Source organism: Nyctereutes procyonoides, unplaced genomic scaffold, assembly GCF_905146905.1.
Source record: "Nyctereutes procyonoides isolate TBG_1078 unplaced genomic scaffold, NYPRO_anot_genome, whole genome shotgun sequence".
NCBI lineage: Eukaryota > Metazoa > Chordata > Mammalia > Carnivora > Canidae > Nyctereutes > Nyctereutes procyonoides.
Genome location: NW_026575043.1, coordinates 55,861,878 through 55,872,782, shown reverse-complemented (window position 1 = coordinate 55,872,782; position 10,905 = coordinate 55,861,878).

The window sequence follows — 10,905 nt, the reverse complement described above, 5'->3', positions numbered from 1 at the left end:
CTCTGCCCCTTCTGCTCATTCTTTCTCTTTCTCTCAACTAACTAAATAAATCTTTTTAAAAAGTCAGATCATACTGATTTTAATATTATTTAAAGACATGTATAACATTAAACTCACTTCGGACACTCAAGAGATAGAACCAAGGGGACCAGGCCTCGTTCTCATGGAATCACCTTCTAAAATGATAATTTGGGAACTAGAGAGGACATTAGAGGTCATCTCACTTTTCATCTCCATTTTATTGGTGAGGAAACTGAGGCTCCGGGATGCTAACTGATGTGAGCAGATACACAACTGGCCCTAAACTTTTAGGTAAGCCACTTAGATGCTGAATGATGTGGATACCACCATGGATACCATAGAATGTTGAATCAGATACATCAGAGGGACAATTTATAAATGTAAATATTCTGCTCCACTTAAGTTCATTTCTAAATGTTCAGCAGCCTCCTAAGAATGAAAATCTTTCCCAGCTGCATTAGACGTTTTTCTTAGATCTGTCTTTTGTACAAGGCGAAAAACACAACACTTGTAAATTGCTCTAAGGGAAACATTACTTAACATCCCTAAGTGTCTCCTGGCAGTGACAGCCTTCTTTTCAAGTGGAAAAGTAACTTCAGGTCAAAGACTTTGGAGGGAACACATAGGGCCATCTTTCCAAATGATTTTCCCCCTTTTCAGTAAAAGTGGCTGGTAAGGGGGTATTCTGGGGTTCTAAATGTCCATTTTATGAAATTTCATAAATAAAATGGTCAGATAAGTAAGGCTAGAACAAACTCATTCAAACACAAATGCAAACTCAAGAGGGCTTGCCCCAGTCAGCGTTCAACTGCTATAAAATAAAGTTTTCCATGGATTTTAATACTATTAACAACCCCCTCCAAAGAATTCCTCCCTATGACTCCTATGCTTTACTGATCAACCTTTCATTCTAACTTTAGACTGATTCTTTGCTGATTCCTTCTGTCTTCCTGATTCATGAAGATCCCTCTGATTTGTCTCAGGGATCAGACTCTATTTCCCAGTTCCACTAGATGTCTTTATTTCTATAACTAATCTTTCACATACATTTGTATTTCCTGCTGGATTTCACCCAGGCCATCGGATGCCCCCTCAAATTCAGTGTGCTCAGAATTATTTTTTTTAAGATTTTATTTATTTATTCATTAGAGACAGAGAGAGAGAGAGAGAGAGAGAGAGAGAGAGAGAGAGAGAGGCAAAGATACAGGCAGAGGGAGAAGCAGGCTCCATGCAGGGAGCCCGACGTGGGACCTGATCCGGGGTCCCAGGATCAGGCCCTGGGCTGAAGGCGGTGCTAAACCGCTGAGCCACCCGGGCTGCCCCAGTGTGCTCAGAATTAAACTCATCTCCCACTTCCTTCACAAAGGACTTCAAGCCCAAATTCTTGGCACAATCCCAATTTATGTCTGCTGTCCCAAGAGAATTAACCATAGCATGCTCTTTTACACTCAAGAGTTTGGATAACAAATTATATTATCACCCAACCAATTTTCATGAAAGGCACTGCTATTTTTCAAGTCAGCTAGACTCAAAACCTCAACCTAACCTTTAGCTGCCAAGTCCAATGTACTAAAATCCTTTTAGAGGATTTAGCGCCGCCTGCAGCCCTGGGCATGATCCTGGAGACCTGGGATTGAGTCCCACGTCGGGCTTCCTGCATGGAGCCTGTTTCTCCCTCTGCCTGTGTCTCTGTCTCTCTCTGTGTGTCTCTCATGAATGAATAAATAAAAATCTTAAAAAAAAATCCTTTTAGAAGGTCCCTCAAATCTCCCCTTATTCTTACATTCCCAGTAACACCCACTAAGCCCTTACCTCAGGACTACTAATAAAGCTTCTTACTCTCTGGTATATACCTCTCCCATCTCCCTACCTTCCAATCCATCTGGTATAACATAACTAACTCAATCTTTTTGTTTTGTTTTTTCAAAGATTTTATTTATTCATGAAAGACACAGAGGGAGAGAGAAAGAGGCAGAGACACAGGCAGAGGGAGAAGCAGGGCTCCACGGAGGAAACCTGATGTGGGACTCGATCCCGGGACTCCAGGATCATGTCCTGAGCCAAAGGCAGACGCTCAACCGCTGAGCCACCCAGGTGTCCCTTATAACTAACTCAATTTTTTTTAAAATTTTTATTTATTTATGATAGTCACAGAGAGAGAGAGAGAGAGAGAGAGAGAGAGAGAGGCAGAGACACAGGCAGAGGGAAAAGCAGGCTCCATGCACCGGGAGCCCGACGCGGGATTCGATCCAGGGTCTCCAAGATCGTGCCCTGGGCCAAAGGCAGGCGCCAAACTGCCGTGCCACCCAGGGATCCCTAACTAACTCAATCTTATAAAAATCCTGATTTTATCTTCTCATAACTCTGCTTGAAAATTTAAATGTAATAATTCAATGAATATTTCCTAGGTATTTGCTATGTGAGACGCAGTCTTGGCCCTCGAAAACCTTCATTCATTTAATATATATTTGAGTGCCTACTGTATGCACCTCACCTCTGTAGGCATTGGAGTGCAGTGATGATAGGCATGGCCCATGGCCCATTCAATAGCAATACAAGACACACAGATAATGGCTTGTAATGAAATTGCAAATGAGTAATTTTTTTTAAGCACCCTGAGGTACAGGAACTTGAACAGATACCTACACCCTGATGTTCATTATTAATAATGGTCTAAAGGTAGAGACAATCTACCAACAGATGGATAAACACAATGTGGTCCATCCATACAATGGATCATATTATTCAGCCAAAAAAGGGACTGAGTTCTGATACATATTACAGTATAGATGAATCTCGAAATCATCAAGCTAAGTAAAACAAGCCAGTCACAAAAGAACAAATATTGTATGATTCCCCTCGTATGAAATACCTAGAATAAGCAAATCCAGAGACAGAAAGAAGATTAGAGTTTACCAGGGGTTACGAGGAAGGGGAATGGGGAGCTATTGTTTAATGGGTACAGTTTCTGTTTTAGGTGATGAGAAGGTTTTGGAAATAGCGGTGACAGTTGCACATTATTAGTGTAATTGATGCCACCAAATTACACACTTAAAATGGCTGAAATAGAAGATTTTTATGTTATATATAAAAATTAATGTGATATGCTAAAAACTATTGAATTGGATGCGTTAAGTGGGTGAGTTATATAAAATTTAAATTATATTTCAATAAAACTTTTTAATTTTATTTTTAAAAAGATTTTATTTATTTATTCATGAGAGACACACAGAGAGAGAGAGGCAGAGAGAAAAGCAGGCTCCATGCAGGGAGCCCAATGTGGGACTTGATCCTGGGCGTACGGGATCATGATCTGAGCCAAAGGCAGATGCTTGACCGCTGAGCCACTCCGGCATCCCACAATAAAACTTTTTTAAAAAGCACCTTAGGGGCATCTGGCTGGGGACGTCAATTAATTGTCTGGCTCTTGGTTTCCTCTCTGGTCGTGATTTTTGGGGCATAAGTCTAGCCCTGTGTCAGGCTCCAGGCTTGGGGCTCTCCACCGAGGGCCCAGTCAGCTTTGGACCCTCTTCCCCTCTCCCTTTGTTCCACCCCGCCCCCAACCTTGCTCACTCTCTCTCTCTCTCAAATCAATCAATCAATCAACCAATCAACTTTTTTTTTTTTTAACAAAGAACCTGAGAGGCTCTGAGAGTTGAAAAAAGTATCAACCTTCTCCCTGGGGGAAAAAAAAAGCACTTGAGAGCCAAGTGCAGAAACTGTGGAATGATTTGGAAAGAAAACAAGAGCAGGAGAAGTGATTGTTGCTCAGGCAAATGGTTCTCATTGTGGTAGATAAAAGCAAATGGTGTCCTGGTGTGGACAATCTATCCGGTTGTCTTGCTAATAGGATAAAGTTTAAAGGTATGAGCTTGACCCTGGCTCTCAAAAATGTGAGACATACATCCTGCTAAGACAGCTGCTTCTCCATATTCTTCTCCCTAAGGTTTCCTTCACGGCAGGCTTGGTCATGCTGTGTAGCTGGCTCAGTATACCCTTTTCTCATCAGGCCTGCCCAATGTAGCTCACTTGTTCTAAGGTCAGTGCAATACCATTTACATGAAATCTTCTCCAACTGACCTTAGCAGTAACAGCCTGTCCTTTCTCTGAGCTTCTATTGTGTTAGGCAGTCATGTCGATCTCTGCATTTCTTGGTTCTATCTTGTTATACACATTTCTCATCAGATGGCTAAGATCTAGGAGAGGAGAGTTCATATTTACATTTCTTGTACATACTTTCAGTAGCTGGCACAGCAGAACAAACAGAGGAACAGGGCAATCTCCTGATCTTGTTGCCTGAATGCATTACTAAAAGTTGCAGTGTAGCAAAGTAACCATCTTATAATGGCAAAGAGGGGCAGCCCTGGGTTCAAAAAGACTCAAGTTCGGGCAGCCCCAGTGGCGCAGCGGTTTAGCGCTGCCTGCAGCCCAGGGTGTGATCCTGGAGACCCGTCGGGCTCCCTGCATGGAGCCTGCTTCTCCCTCTGCCTGTGTCTCTTCCTCTCTCTGTGTGTCTCTCATGAATAAATAAATTAAAAATCTTAAAAAAAAAAAAAAGACTCAAGTTTAATTGCCATTTCTGTCAATTTCCAGGTGTGTGGGTTTGGTCAAGTTACTTAATTTCTGTACACTTCAGTTTCTTCATCTGGAACAGAGGATAGTACTTGTATCTGCTGCAGCATTTCTTGCAAGGGTTAAAAAGGATTTTAAAATGTAAGTGTTTAGTGCATTGTCAGATTACCTGTAAATTGGAGCTGCAGTGTAAAAGCAAAGAGGAAAATCATGACTAATGATTTATTTCAAAATCAACACAGAACAGATGTAACCCTAAAATTACACTCTCCTAATGGAATGCTCTTCCAATTTCCTATAAACAAAATGAAGGGAGAAACAAACCAAATGGCTTTTGGTATAATAGTATTACATCCCTTTCTAGACACAGCTCTGAACTCATTAAAGTCTTCAGTACTAATAATTTTGGAGAAAAGGAAAATGCGAAATAATTCTCATAAATCTTGTTCAAGTATTTCCATTTAATATTTCTACACATATGACAGTAATTAGTGGCATATTAAAACGATACATGTAAACAGGATGCTTAAGTAAAGACAAGGTTACTGTTGTCCTTAGCCTATTTTTGGCTAATGTTAACTAATGTTAGTTTTTTCTAATATTTGATTTTTTTAATCAATCTGTTTTTAAAAAGTAGTCCCTTCTCTGCCCCCCGTTATTTAGGTAACACATAATGTGGCTGATTTGTATGTATGTATGATGTGGAAGGGATAAGTCTTTGTAATTTTGCATCTGCCCAAGATAATCACTGTTAATGGTTTGGTTGTATGTACTCTCATAGTTTTTCCTGGAGTACGTACAATTAAATCAATAAGGATGGAATCACATTATAATACTGTCCCCCCCCTTTTTTTTTACTCAATGAAGTATACTAAGATATCTTCTTATGACAGGATAGATAGAATCCTATTTAAAGATTTTTTAAACTTTATTTTTAAAGATTTTATTTATTTATTTATTCATGAGAGAGAGAGAGAAAGAGAGAGACAGAGACAGAGACACAGGCAGAGGGAGAAGCAGGCTCCATGCAGGGAGCCCGACGTGGGACCTGATCCCGGGTCCCCAGGATCAGGCCCTGGGCTGAAGGCGGCGCTAAACCGCTAAGCCACCCGGGTGCCCTTAACTTTATTAACTTTTTAAAATTAACTTTAAAGAGATTTTATTTATTTATGAGAGAGAGAGAGAGAGCAAGAGCATGAGCAGGGGGACTGAGTAGCAGAGGAAGAGGGAAAGGCAGGCTCCAGCTGAGCAGGGAGCTGAAAGTGGGGTTCAATCCTAGGATCCTGGAACCATGACCTGAGTTGAAAACAGAGGCTTAACCAACTGAGCCACCCAGGTGCCCCCTTTATTATTTTTAATGGCTGCATATTTCATTTTATGGAGGTTTACCATAATTTATACAATTCTCTATTAAAAGATGACTCCAGGTGTGTGTGCCTGTGTGGTTCAGCATTCAACAATGCTTGGAGTTGAGTTGCTGGATCAAAAAGAAGGAAGATTTAAAACTCTGATACAATTTTAAAAGAAAAAGTTATAATTATCACAAAATTGCCTTCCCTAAAGAGTCATGCATACCTGGTAACAATCTTCTTTTAATGCTGGCATTACATTTTGATGAAAGCTGTATTTTAAAATACACTAGGCTATACTTCATGTGTAATTTGTTCTGGATTCGTTGTAGACTGTTCTCTTAGGTGCATTAAACAAACAAACAAACAAACAAAAAACAACACACAACCAACTCCTGCTATAAAATAACACCTATAGAAAGGTTTTAGAAGCCAGGTTTTAGCTCTTATTGTGTGTGATCCTCCTGCTGATAATGGGACAGGCATCACAGTGATATTGGTTGCTATCACAAAAGTTCCAAAATTTTAAGAACTGCAAAAAACAACACTCCCCATCTGTTATAAACAAACCATGATATGAATAATATTGATATGAATCACTGTGGCTTTCTTTCTTTTGTTCTGACATGTGTCTGAGTTTGTAATAGAAGTTCCAACCAAAATGCCCAGATTCTGACTTAGGTAACAATTTTAATTATTAAATAAAAACACAACCCAATAAAAACAGTCTTTTGGCTTTAAGACTGTGCTTTCATGTATTTATGGAATAGGTTTTTACATACTCATTCTCCTGGGTATGTGAAATTGGTACTTAGTCCATAACTCAGATCTTTAATGAACAAGATGGCTCAAGCACATTTAACTCATATATTATAATTATAGAATAACCCATAAAGCCAAAATGGAAATAGTTGACCCTTGAACAATGTGGCGGTTAGGGCATTGACCCCTCCCACCTAAGTTGGAAATCTGTGTGTAACTTGACTTCCAAGAAACTTAACTACCAATAGCCTACTGTTGACTGGAAGCCTTACCAATACCACAAATAGTCAAATAAGATGTATTTTGTCTATGTATTTTATACTATATATAGTATATTTATTATTATATTATTATAATTTATTAATAAATATATATTTATATATAGTATATATTTTAAAATATATATATAAAATATATGTATATATATTTTAAGATTTTATTTACTTATTCATGAGAGAGACAGAGAGATAGGCAGAGGGAGACGCAGGCTCACTGTGGGGAGCCTTATGCAGGACTCAATCCCAGGACCTCGGGACCATGACCCAAGCCAAAGGCAGAGACTCTCAACCACTAAGCCACCCAGGCATCCCTATACTATATTCTTATAATAAAGTAAGCTAGGGAAAATAAGATATTTTAAAGGAAAACTATAAAGAAAATAACATTTACAGTATTGTACTTGTAAAAATCTGCATATAAGTGGACCCAAGCAATTCAAACACATGTTTAGGGATCCCTGGGTGGCACAGTGGTTTGGCGCCTGCCTTTGGCCCAGGGCGTGATCCTGGAGACCCGGGATCAAATCCCACGTCGGGCTCCCGGTGCATGGAGCCTGCTTCTCCCTCTGCCTGTGTCTCTGCCTCTCTCTCTCTGTGTGTGACTATCATGAATAAATAAAAATTAAAAACAAAACAAACACATGTTTAAGGGCCAACTCTAGTCAATCAAGTAACACCAAGCTTCAATTTTAATAGTTTGAAAATTATTTCTGCTTCTATATAACCTTTCCTTTGTCTTCAGTATAGCATAACACAAATAATCAGGGTAGCAACATGCTCAGATAAAATTTTCCTTTTTTTATTTTATTTATTTATTTATGAGAGACACAGAAAGAGGTAGAGATATAGGCAGAGAGAGAGAAGCAGGCTCAGGAGCCTGATGCAGGACTCGATCCCAGGACCCCATCAATCATGACCTGAGCCAAAAGCAGATGCTCAACCACTGAGCCACCCAGGTGCCCCTAAAATTTTCCTCTTTCCAGACTCCCTTGTAACTAGATGCAAAGGAGACATAGTACAAGTCACTGGACAGAATTTCTGGGAAGGATATTTAAAGTGGCACTCAGCTAGTATGCCCTTTGGTCCTCATGCCCTCCCCACTTCTTCCTGCCAAGTCCAGGAAGGCATCTAGAGTGCAGAGGTGCATCTAGTTTCAGAGGCATCTAAAGATGCTCTACATGTGGCATGTTAAGAAGTATCGAGCAAGAAAATTGGAGGAGCCTGGGTCTCCAATGACATCTTTAAATGGTTGCCATTCAGGGACTACTTCCAGAAGCAAAAGAAAAACAAGACTCCCAAGGCACTGCAAATTGGGTTTTCTGTGCTTGTGACCAAATATAATCCCAATGGCGATAGAGAAACAACTGCCTCTTAAAAGACAAACACATATAGTTTGTTTTTGTTTTTTAATATTTCATTAATTTGAGAAATAGCATGAGCCAGGGGAGGAGTGGGGCAAAGGTGAGGTGGTGAAGCAGATTCCCTGACAAGCGGGGAACCTGACATGGGACTTCATCTCAGAATTCTGGGATCATGACCTGAGCTGAAGTCAGACGCTTAACTGAATGAGTCATGCAGGCACTCCCATATATAGGTTTGATAGATGGCAGTGCAGTAACTTTATGTCTAAATAACTCAAGGCACTTTCTAGATTATCTAACTTATAACCTTAAAACACCAGGAAATACATGGTCCTAAAAGTATTTGGAACAACTCACATAATAGATACTTTTGTCAGCCAAATAATGAAAACCTCTTAAATGTTAGAAACTAGCCAAATATAAAAGTGAATGTCACGTAAGGACAGACAATAGTCTAGAAAGAAATTCATACATTTTATGGTCAACTGATTTTTGTCAAGGGGGCTGAGAAAGGATAGTCTTTTCAACAAATGGTACTGCAAAAAATGGATTGCCATGTCCAAAAAAATAAAGCTGGACCTCGACCTCACTTCATATATAAAAGGTAACTCAAGGGATGCCTGGGTGGCTCAGTCGTTGAGTGCCTGCTTTTGGCCCAGGGTTGTGATTCTGGAGACCCAGGATCGAGTCCCACATTGGGCTCCCTTCATGGAGCCTGCTTCTCCCTCTGCCTGTGTCTCTGCCTTTCTCTGTGTCTTTCATGAATAAACAAATAAAATCTTTAAAAAAAATAAAAGGTAACTCAAAATGGATCAAAAACCTAAATGTAAGAGCTGAAAGTATAAAACACTTAGGAAATCAATACTTAGGTGTAAATCAATGCTTTGGATACACAATGGTTTTTTAGACATACACCAAAAGCACAAGTGACCAAAGGAAAAATAGACAAATGACCAAAATGAAAAACCTCTGTGCTGGGGCACCTGGGTGGCTCTGTCGGTTGCGTGTCTGCCTTTGGCTCAGGTCATGATCTCAGGGTCCTGGGATTGCGCCCTGCATCAGGCTTCCTGCTCAGTATGGCTTCCTGCTTCTCCCTTTCCCTCTCTTGCTGCCCCTCCCCTTGGCCTGTGCTCTCTTTCTCAAATAAGCAAGTAAAATCTTAAAAACAAACAACCCCCTCTCCCCACAAAAAACCCCTCTGTGCTTCAAAAGACATTAAGAAAGTAAAAACAAAAAACCCCTCCAGAAATGGGAGAAAATTTCTGCAAATCATCTATCTGATAAGGGTCTAGTATTCAGAATATATATAAAGAACTCCCAACAACTTGACAAAAAATAAATAATCCAAGTAAAGGATGGGCAAAGAATTTGAATAAACATTTCCCTGAAGAAGATATACAAATGGCCAACGAAAAGATGCTCAACATCATTAGTTATTAGGGAAGTGCAAATTGAAACATGAGATGCTACTTTGTGTCACCTGGATAGCTATAAGTAGCAACTGTTGGTGAGGACATGGAGAAATTAGAACCCTTATCACTTGGTGTTAGAAATGTAAAATGGTGCCGCTACTGTGGAAAAAGTTTGCCAGTTCTTCAGAAAGTTAAACACAGGGTTAATCATATGATTCAGCGATTCCACTGGTAGGTATATAACCAAGAGAAACGGAAATGTATGTCCACATTAAAATTTGTACAGGAATGTCCTTGGCAATATTGTTCATAACAGCCCAAAAGTGGAAACCACTCAGATGTCCTTAAACATCAGATGAATAAACAAAATGGGATACACACACACACACACACACACACACTGGATATACAATAGAATATTATACAGCCATAAAAAGGAATGAGGTGGGGGCAGCTCGGGTGGCTCAGGGGTTTAGCACCACCTTCAGCCCAGGGCCTGATTCTGAAGACCCAGGGTCGAGTTCCAGGGCAGCCTCCCTGCAGGGAGTGTGCCTCTCTCTCTCTCTCTGTGTCTCTCATTAATAAATAAATAAAATCTTAGGGATCCCTGGTGGCGCAGCGGTTTGGCGCCTGCCTTTGGCCCAGGGCGCGATCCTGGAGACCCGGGATCGAATCCCACATCGGGCTCCCGGTGCATGGAGCCTGCTTCTCCCTCTGCCTGTGTCTCTGCCTCTCTCTCTTTCTCTCTCTGTGACTATCATAAATAAATAAAAATAAAAAAAAAAACTTTAAAAAAATAAATAAAATCTAAAAAAAAAAAAGGAATGAGGTTGATATAGGCTAAAACATAGATGAAGACATTATGCTTAAAAGAAATCAGATATGAAAGGACAAATGTTTGATTCCACTTATATGAGGTGCTGTACAATAGGCAAATTCAGAGATTGAAAGTAGATTAGAGATTATCAGGAGCTGAGGGTTACAGTCACCAGTGGTTTAATGGTTAGTGTTTTTGTTTGGGGTACTGAGAAAGTTTTGGAAATGCATAGTGGTGATGGTTGCACAGCATTTTGAATGTAATTAATACCAGTGAACTACATACATACTTAAAAGTGGTTAAAATGGTGATGTTATGTGTGTTTTACCACAG